Source organism: Corythoichthys intestinalis, chromosome 5 (assembly GCF_030265065.1).
Source record: "Corythoichthys intestinalis isolate RoL2023-P3 chromosome 5, ASM3026506v1, whole genome shotgun sequence".
NCBI lineage: Eukaryota > Metazoa > Chordata > Actinopteri > Syngnathiformes > Syngnathidae > Corythoichthys > Corythoichthys intestinalis.
In genome coordinates, this window is record NC_080399.1 from 30,961,840 (window position 1) to 30,973,349 (window position 11,510).

Below are 11,510 nucleotides of genomic sequence, written 5' to 3' on the forward strand. Positions count from 1 at the left end.
ATTTGTTCGAGGATTCACTTTGTCGTACCATGCATGCATTTTGAAACGTTGTGAAAAAAATCAATGGGAGAATGGGAACCGCTACGGCATTGGCGTCATTCTTCAACATATATACGTAAAATCGATGTGTAACTGCCCGGTTTTTTGCTCTTTTGACAAAGAATCGAGACAATTTTACGTCCATATCTATAAAGAATTCAGTGATTTAAGCATTTATTCACAAGAATTCTGAACAGAAAAGGCCATTGTGGCAGCCCCCTTATCAAAATAAAGAGCTAATAGACTAGCATCATTCTTCGACAGATATAAGTAAATTCAAACTGCCAGTTTTTCTTTTGCTTTTAACCAAGAATTGAGACTGTTTCACATCCATATCTATAAAGAATTCAGAGATTTAAGCATTTATTCACAAGAATTTCAACGTACAAAGCTCTTTGCTGTGGACTTGTTGTAAGGCGGCGCTACAGTGAACTTAAAGATGAGCCACACATTCGCCATATTTACGTAAAATAAATACAGTACAAGTACAAGTCGAGGAAGTTGACCGACAAACACAAGGCATAGTCCAATCAGGGGTCGCGTTAACCAAATATTTTCCGTCGTTGACCGATTTTTTAAAACGGTGACGGAAAAAACTGAAGTCCATCTGTCATTTTGACAGGTTGCAATTCACACCCCAGACCACAGGGTGACGAGTGAGCATATTAATTAGCTATTGTCTCTCTTGATGCATGACGTCATTGGCCTTACTCTGAAAAATGTCAAGGCAACTGAGTGTCCGAAGTTTCTTCAAAAAGCCCCAAAACGACGATAGGTGTTGATAAAAGCGGTGAAAAAACAGGGACTGCACAAGCGGGCACGCAATTCAAGTCCATGCGCACCAGGAGGAAGGTGTAAGACTCCGTTCAGGCCACAGCAGGTGAACTGTTAATTTCATTGTTCCATATGTAGCCTACCTACTGGGGCCACTGTCAGCTGTTTTTGTCACTGCGGAGAAAAAGTTACATATTCATCTGTTTGATGTGTGATGGCACGGTGTAGATTCTCTGTTAAGCTTGTTCGGACAGAATATTAATTTAAAATGAATGAAAACTAAATACTATTGAATACGTTGAAGCGGTACGCAATGTTAAGAGTCTTGTTAGCTCGAATTGCTGTGTCCAGCCGCTGTAGCTCTGCTGCTCTCTGTGAACTCTCTATTCAAGCTGGAACGCGGGCGGCTCTTAAGTGTCTCTGTCACGTGACTGTGTCGTAGCCAGTAATGCGCTCGGCCAAATGGACACATAAGTACGGAAGGTAAATTATGCCAAACAAAGGGTCACCACAATGTCATTATCATCATTTTAAAAATTTAAGTGACGGGTAAAAATAGATTATGACCAGATTTTTATGACCCTGTCAGTCAAAATGACAGACAACGAAAAAGTGTAGCGCAACCTCTGAGTCCAATACTCATTTATTGTATATGCAATGTTCTATGTGCAATACTTACTCACCTGCAATATTCAAAGCCTTAACTGTCAAACTGCTGCTACTTCACTTTGATTATTTGCAATGTCTGAACATAGGGCTATCGCATACACATTTTATATTTTTTTTATTTAGACTTTATACTTGCAAGTCACTTCTTAGATTTTAACTTATCATGCACTTCAAAGGGAAATGCTCCGAAGCATAGTCCAATATTCATTTATATACAATATTCTATGTGCAATACTTACTCACCTGCAATATTCAAAGCCTTAACTGTCAAACTGCTGCTGCTTCACTTTATTTGCACTACCTGAACAAAGGGCAAGCTCATACGCATTTTATATTTGTTTATTTAGATTTATACTTGCAAGTCACTTTTGAGATTTTACCTTATCATGCACTGCAAAGGGAAATGCTCCACAATGTCATTGTACAACTGTATAATGACAATAAAGGGCTATTTTATTCTAATTTAAGTTGTGTTTGTATAAGGAATTTGTTAGTAATCTATTTATATATTATACTTGATACTGCATGCTTTCCTCAAGCATTAAGTTTCTGATGTGAAAATTGAGTGATTTATTAGCTATTGAACACTAATGTCAAAACTGCACTACATAAAAAGAATTTAAGTCACTATAAACGTATATACTGTATGTTAAATATTGCTATTGCTCCTGAAAATATAGGTGATTATCTCTGCATTTGGTAATTTTTGTGCATCTAGTGTAAAATCTGAGAATTGTATAGCCATTTTAAGTTTTGTTATACAGTGCATTAGCTTACGCAAGAAGTTAGCAAGACTCGATAGTTTAAAACACAGAGCATGCTTACAGTCTTTGTTCAAATATTCATGAATTTTATGATGATCATTTTGTCTTGTATGTTGAGATTGTCATTTTGTAAAACTGATAAGAACGATGCTGTCCGCAACATGAAAGGGACAGAAATGATACATAAAAGTTGAGCTCAGAAACCGTATTAAGGAAAGTAGAATGCTCGAAAAGCCCCTAGACTTAAAAAATCATTTGAATGTTACATAGACAGACCATGGCTGTAGGTCATAGAAACACCTATAATCCAATTATATTCTTTGCCTAACATTAGAATAAACATATGCACATGACTACTTAAATAGTATGCAAAGGTTTGTTGACATGCAAAGAAAAAGTTGACGATTACGGATTTGTTCAGCTGTGATCTGAGACCGTGGCCGTTTCGCAACGCTGGCCCCATGTCTGCACACACTCATTATGGCAGGATTACAGCCACACTTAGTTGAGAAAGCAACACAACTTTCAACTCAACACATCAGGGAAAAGGCTTTTTCTCAAGCACAGTAAGCCACCACATCCAAAGTGCTGAGGGAGAAAAAAAGCAGCCAGGCAAATAAAGGGGTCACTGAACAAAGAATGCTTTGAACGCTTCTAATGACATCACACAGAAGTACTTTGATTGTGCCGGACACTCTACTTGTATCAGGTTTTGGAAGTATGGCTCAAAAGCAAACTGACTCACTGACTCCCTACACCTGACCAATGGTCATGTGAGAGACTTGATGAACAGATAGATGTATTGTTTGGTCAATGGACTACAACACCTCTACAACACCACCACTTTTATTGAACGTACTATCATTAAAGGGATCCTCGATCTTAAAGACATGCAATTCTTAAAAGATAACTGTTAGTATGAGTTATAATAATCTGATATTAAAACCCCTCTTAATGTTTTCGTTTTAATAAAATTTGCAAAATTATTTTAACTGATAGGTTGCCATTCTTGTTGACGTCGCAGTGCGGTGACGTCACATAGCCCGCTGTCGAACTTCCAGCGTGTCACTCGTTAGCTACCCCAACATGTTGTCGGTTCTGCCCTTCCAATTTGAACCAGAGCGGAAAAGTGAAGAGCAGGACAGCACTGTTGGTCGTTCAAAAGACGAGTAGAAAAGGCAAAATGCAGACCAGGAAATACCTGATGAGACAAGAGTTACGCAAAACTGGTGGTGTACTTGCGGCAAGTGCGTCTCAATGACTACGGTACACAAGAAAGCCCGCAAACAGTTTGCTGAAGACAGGTCAACAAAGTCTGGTCTGATGAGACGGGCGGGCTTTCTTGTGTACCGTCTTCAGAAGATGTTTCCTCCTGGGGTGACAGCCATGCACACCAATTTGATGTAGAGTGCGGCGTTTGGTCTGAGCACTAACAGGCTGAGCCCCCACCTCTTCAATCTCTGCATCAATGATGACAGCACTCCTGTAACGAGTCATATGACATTTTGGAGGGAAAATGACAAGCAGTACTCAATTTGAACATTTAGGGATGTACCTAGTTTCTAAGGGGTATACTCACTTTTGTTGTCAGGGGTATAGATATTAATGGCTATATTTTGAATTATTTTGAGGGGAAAACAAATTAACTTATATAAGCTGCACACAGACTACTTTTCATTGTGTCAAAGTGTCATTTTGTCAGTGTTGTCCCATGAAAAAATATACTTAAACATCTGCAGAAATGCGAGGGGTGTACTCACTTTTTTGATACACTGTATGGACGGAAACTAATAAGTGAGAACTTAAAGACAAAGGGGTGGGAGTAAATAAGTTATTTCTTGTCACTCCTTTTCGAATTGTCATATTTTGTTTTCTTTATTTGATTATTGTAACTGATAATTTGTACTTATGTATGAAATATTTGAAATAAACATGTTCAAACAGACAAACAAAAATCTGCTCTTGTTAGCTCGGCTTTCACACACAGAAGCGTTGGTATATTCCTGAAGGTTCTATTTATTTTGTTATTTTAAATCTATTTCATCAACATTGAGACAACAAATTTCTCACCTGCCGCCTGGATGAGCCCGTCCACACATATCAATTGTTAATCGTGAAAATGCATTACAAAATAAATTCTAGCTATATTTATATTATTGTAAAACTATTCTATTTTAAAACATTAGACTGCATTAACTCTGTTTGCAAGCTTCTCACAGTTCCTGAATGCATTGCGCAGTAGCTATATCTTTTTATAGTTTGGCCTTGAAAGTGCCACTTTGCATTGAGGCATTATGCATGTATCTTTGTGTTTTCCCTTTTTTTTTTTTTTTTTAAATATTAAATTATAAATTTATAGACAAGTTCCTTGAGCGAAACATGCTGGGGCGCCATCCTGGAAAATTTATGCTCTGAACTTCCAGTTTAGACAGAATATGTTGTTCGGTTGAAGTAAGCAGTGTGTGTTGACAAACTTAAAACTGCAAAATCAAACCAGAGGAACCCACGGAATCTCCAAAATTGAGATTCAGCTCGACATACAGTGGGGCAAAGAAGTATTTAGTCAACCACCAATTGTGCAAGTTCTCCTACTTGAAAGATTAGAGAGGCCTGTAATTGTCAACATGGGTAAACCTCAACCATGAGAGACAGAATGTGGAATAAAAAACAGAAAATCACATTGTTTGATTTTTAAAGAATTTATTTCCAAATTAGAGTGGAAAATAAGTATTTGATCCCCTACAAACAAGCAAGATTTCTGGCTGTCAAAGAGGTCTAACTTCTTCTAACGAGGCTCCACTCGTTACCTGTATGAACGGCACCTGTTTTAACTCATTATCGGTATAAAAGACACCTGTCCACAAGCTCAATCAGTCACACTCCAAACTCCTCTATGGCCAAGACCAAAGAGCTGTCAAAGGACACCAGAGACACAATAGTAGACCTGCACCAGGCTGGGAAGACTGAATCTGCAATAGGTAAAACGCTTGATATGAAGAAATCAACTGTGGGAGCAATTATTAGAAAATGGAAGACATACAAGACCACTGATAATCTCCCTCGATCTGGGGCTCCATGCAAGATCTCACCCCATGGCGTCAAAATGATAACAAGAACGGTGAGCAAAAATCCCAGAACCACACGGGGGTACCTCGTGAATGACCTACAGAGAGCTGGGACCACAGTAACAAAGGCTACTATCAGTGACACAATGCGCCGCCAGGGACTCAAATCCTGCACTGCCAGACGTGTCCCCCTGCTGAAGAAAGTTCACGTCCAGGCCCGTCTGCGGTTTGCTAGAGAGCATTTGGATGACCCAGCAGAGGACTGGAAGAATGTGTTATGGTCAGATGAAACCAAAATAGAACTTCTTTGTAGAAACACAGGTTCTCGTTTTTGGAGGAGAAAGAATACTGATTTGCATCCGAAGAACACCATACCCTCTGTGACGCATGGGGGTGGAAACATCATGCTTTGGGGCTGTTTTTCTGCAAAAGGACCAGGACAACTGATATGTGTAAAGGAAAGAATGAACGGGGCCATGGATTGAGAGATTTTGAGTGAAAATCTCTTTCCATCAGCAAGGGCATTGAAGATGAGACGTGGCTGGGTCTTTCAGCATGACAATGATCCCAAATACACAGCCAGGGCAACAAAGGAGTGGATTTGTAAAAAGCATTTCAAGGTCCTGGAGTGGCCTAGCCAGTCTCCAGATCTCAACCCCATAGAAAATCTGTGGAGGGAGTTGAAAGTCCGTGTTGCCCAACGACAGCCCCAAAACATCACTGCTCTAGAGGAGATGTGCATGGAGGAATGGGCCAAAATACCAGCAACAGTGTGTGAAAAGCTTGTGAAGAGTTACAGAAAACGTTTGGCCTCCGTTATTGCTAACAAAGGGTACATAACAAAGTATTGAGATCAACTTTATTCATCTGATTTATTTGAATTCTTTAAAATTCAAACAATGTGATTTTCTGGGTTTTTGTCCACATTCTGTCTCTCGTGGTTGAGGTTTACCAATGTTGACAATTACATGCCTCTCTAATATTTTCAAGTGGGAGAACTTGCACAATTAGTGGTTGACTAAATACTTATTTGCCCCACTGTAGATGAGACTCTGTGACTGTCTGTGCTGTGCGTGAACTCCTGGAATCGCCTATATACTAGTATATGGTTTGAAGTGGAATGTTTTGAACAGCGTCCAGCTCCAAAGCGACAGTGTGAATACATCTTAAATCAAAACCAGCTGCAAACAAGAAGTTAAGGATGTGATTTAAACCTAAGGCTATACCTAAAAGATTGTATGATTGTTCTTATCACTTCGTTGATCATTCGTGGACAAAAACACAACAACCTGTCAGCCTGTGTTGACGTGAGATGTAGATTGATATGCCGGCCACTTGAGTGACCAAAATGAGGTGAAGTTACAAATAATATTACATTTGCCGAATGCAGAAGGGCTGACATAGATTTTGTTGTTACAAGGAAATACTACAAGGTATGTACATATGATAGAAAAATAGTATGCCATTCTTTTTTATTGCAGATATTGATCGCAATAAAACATTTGGACAACATTCCATTTCTTGTTTTATTTAAAACGATTGGTAAATGTGCAAAACAGGTAAATATTTCACAAATTATAAAATTATTAGAAAAATACAGTATAAACGAAGGTTGAGCACACGAGAATGTGTTATCAAACAGCAGAGCTCCAGAGCCCAGCCAAACTTTCACCCAATATTACGGAGACCCTCAGCGGCCTCCAGACTTGCGAGCTACTATTTCCCTTGCCTGGTACACCAGACTCACCGCTGCTCCAGCTATTGAGTCTGGCCACCATTCAGCGGATACAATTTCCAGGGCGGAGCGAGCCACAGCAAACAGACAGCGGAGTGGACCAATCAGCGCTGGGCAGACGTGACGTTAGTCAAATGACGAGGGCAGGACGAGGGACTTGCGCGCGAAAGGAAACATATGAGGAGAGCGGAGTTTATTCAACATGGCTATATAAGTATAACTAACAACAACACTAGCGCGAGACAGACTGTTGTCAATGACTCGTGTCGATGTGTTTTTGGTAATTTAAAACTGATTTTACCGTGGATTGGAACATATTCTCGGCTCTCCTGTTCACCATCTGTGTTGTTGTGGAGACGACTTCCGACGTGCAAGAGTGACGTTGCTCGTTAAGAACACGTCACGCAAATAAACGAATCTGATTTGTCGATTGATTTTGTACCTGCTCGAGAGGCCGTTAATGGGCTGGGTCCCAGACTTTTCTCTCAGTGTTTGAAAAATACAGGGAGAACAGTCTGGCCGTGCCAGGCAACTATTTCCCAGCCCTAGCCTCTCGGCTGCCCCAGGGTAGATAACACGTAGTCTCGATATATGTCCATCAATGTACAGTAAGTGTTGTTGTGAGGCACATTAACTTGTCTTCCCTTGCCTTGCTGCATTTTCCAACTGTAAACAAACTAACAAAAAACTTGTAAACTTGCATTTAAGCGTTGACATAATTGTGCCATCCAACACGTACTGATTAGCAACATGCTAGCAGCAGATACAGTAGTTGTAGTAAATAATATGAAAGATCATCATAATTACAATCATCATTGTAATAACAATATCAAAGGCAACAAGTCGTTTCATGCGCAAGATTTTAGCTTTATTTTTTGAGCACCGGACACATGAAAATGCAGGGATAGGAAGAACACACCTTCCATAACACAGCGGCAGCATGGCTACAAAAACACCCGGTCTTTGTGGTGGCACGCGCTTGGTTCCACATCTGCCTTCATTTACATGTTGTCCTCCCCTGTCGTGATGATGGCAGATGAGGTGTTTCCAAATTGTCTTTTTCAAGGGATTTTAATGAGCAATGTTACTCCAGCTCCACTGTTGTTTTGGATGGAGGAATTGTAAAATGGAAGTTGCAAGCAGAAATGCAGAAGTAAAGTGGAAGTACCTCGGAAACATATCTTTAGTTTTTTCGTTTTAACTTTATAACTTAAAACAGACGTTTTTGGGGGGTGGGTGGAGTTGAAAGGGTTGATTTATTGCTAACACGGCGAAGGAGAAATCCTAGATTCATCAAACATGAGAATCATCCTAAATGATTTGGAAAATATAAGTTACCTTACTACACAATTCTGTTTAAAGCTGTCAGAAATAACATGTGACATGATGCAATTCAATTATACACCTTACCTTGTTATGCCAAAAGTCACGGTGCGCACCATCAACACACTTTAAAATACTGTTCGGTATCCAGATAAAAGACAAGTTCCACTTATTTCTTGTGTGTATGCCTCATGCTAAGAATGTGTGTGAGGACTTTGAACATCTCTATCTTGCTTCGGAAGCTTATTGAACTACTTAAGTGTTGTGAAACATTTAGCGGTGACTCACTTGTTCAAGTTCAAATTGGAGATTACACAGAATTTTTGGTTGATTGTATAGTATAAATTTGGGAATTTTCTATATATATAATTGTGGTTGTGGTTCAATTAAACCAACAAATTAGGGGAAAAAATGTATACAAATAGTTGTATTCTTGCCTTACTAATAAGTGTGGCATTACATACCAATTAAATATCAAACTCATTGCTTAGTTGTGTCAGAGCCATTTTGCACTTGTGTGCTACTGTTAAGAAAGAATGATTATAAATTAAATAATAACCACTCTTATGTGAAATTTCTGTATTGTTAGAGGTTTTTTATGTGAGTATGTGCGTGTGGCAAAGTCATACCAAATGAAGATTGCCCTGATATGACCTCTTTGAAAGAGCAAATACTTTGAGCAAATGACGGCTAGGCATTTATTTAGTCCTCCGATATCTGAATTAACCATTCAAATTTTAGCTAAAGTCAACATGACGTGGCTACCCAGATAGCAAAATATACCTAGAGCGGACATGGGCCAGATGTACTGCAAATTTCGCCCCAATTTCGTTAAACGGATCTGCCCCAGTGTCTTTTTGATCAATGGCCCATACTCAGTATGGAGTCACTTGCCAGATCAGCAATCAGTTTTGGGCCAGAACTGGTCGAAATTAGCAGACACTACATTAATGTTTGGCCCGGATGTGGCACACGTGTTACTCAATCTGGGCCAGATTTGTATCAAAACCATTTTCATTATTAAATTAGGGGTCCATTTTTTTCAATGTGTCAATGTACTCTGTTTATATTGCAAATTATTTTTTTCTATTAAAAGCAATAGTAACACATTCTTTTTCATACCATTTATTAATGCTAACATTTTAATGCACCATAACAATACATTGTTTAGTCACAAAATATTTTTAATTACAACAAGCCCAAGCAACTCCACATTAAATATGACCTATTTTTACAAGTCAGAGGCCAACTTGGAGTGGTAAAAAGAGTTCATTGACGATGAGAGGGGGTCGCAGATAGTGTCCAAAGAATCCGGTGGGCAGTTTGGTAATAGAACAGGTGAACGAGCAGGCAGGTGTTCTGGCAGGCAAGCAGTACAGGATCTCGGGGGTAAAAAAACAAAAGTTACCTCAGTGTGAGGTTTACAAGAGTCTTTGTTAGCTGAAAGTGACGTCAGTCAGCTGTTGATCTGGCGATGATGTGAGGTCATGGACCGGTTTAAGTAAGCTGCTGACGATGATCAGTGGCACCTGGTCCCAGGTTCACCAATCTGTGCAATCAAGGCTGTGACACAAATACACAAACACAACGAGGAGGGGCTCAGTTTGAATAATAATATTCAAACATTGAAATATTTACATCAACAAAGAGTAAATACCCTCTCCCTCCATATGTTGTTATGCAACAAATATTGAATTACTTAATTTGCAGACATGGCAGATTCCTTAAATACAGCGGCCATTTTATTAACGCTCGGTTGAATGACTTTTTTAAGAGTTAAGCAGTGACTTCAAAACGCAATTATGACTTTGAATAAAGCACTTACCCTACAAATTTGCCGTCTGCTGTTGTTTCATGACTCCTGCATGCTCTTCTGTTTAGTTGCCAGCAGTGTTGTTAATCTTACTTTAAAAAAGTAATTAATTACGGTTACAAATTAATTGTAACTGTAAAACTAATTGCGTTAGTAACTCCGTTACCTGAATGTAAGAGTAATTAGTTACTTGGCAAAGTAACTGGTGATAATTTTCATGTTTTTTTTTTCTCAAAAAAAACAAACAAACAAACAAACAAAAAAAACAGTTTAAATGTTTTTGGGGGACAATTGGCCCCTACCCCAATTCTTTACCCTAAACTTAACTAGACACAGGGGTATTGCGGATATTGCGATAACTAGATAGTGACCTTTGCTGTGTGTGGAAGTCATTTAATGTTGTGAATCAACCGTTAAAGTTGTTAAAATTGCTCCCGTTATTGCATTAGTTCTCTTCTGTCCACTTTTGACATGTGTAAGTTTTAAAACTATTTTATCATTCAAAGATAGATTTAAGTCAAGATTTTGCCGATTTAGAAGCATTTTAGATAGAAAGTTACTTAGGTTCGCTAGGAAGGTTCTCTACAACAGAGCCTTCCTGAGAAATCTACTTTAAGATGGCGGCTGTTTACTAACGCATCTAGTTCTTTATTATACATGTTGCTAATGCAGTCTAATGATGTCTGTCATTTGCATCTAGTTCTGTATATATGTGATATCTACCGAAGCACCATGTGGGCGTATTTTGTAGGCTATTGGCTACAGTCAGGTATTATTGGAGCCACCTAGCATAATAGCATTGCGTTTGCAATGGCGTCTCACTCCCTTGCCTCCTCCCCACTGCTGCTCTGCTCTCTCGTCCCCATGAGTCAGTCTTTTTCAGACTTTTATCTTGTCAGTCAACCAACATCGTCACGCATGCCTTTCCCACCTCAGTAACGGTAACGGTGTTGCCAAGATAAGAAAAGTAATTAATTAGATTACTCACTACTGAAGAAATAATGCCGTTATATTCTAACGCCGTTATTAACAACACTGGTTGCCTTTCAGGTGCGCGCTGACAGTGACGTCGACCGTTAAATGTCAGATTTTGGGCGCGTCCGGTCTGCACAGTCCGCCCCAGAACAGTGCGTATCCCATCATTTGGACTTTCATAGTGCTGATCTGGACTGCATCTGGCGCACTGACGTTAAGCAGGCATGATTGCTTTGCGGATCTGGCGAGCTGAGGCCAGATCCGGCACACAGTCGCCTCCTATTGGGGTATTGTTGTGTATTAAAACTCATAGGATAGTATAAGAACAATAGATTGCGGATTTTCTCAATCGA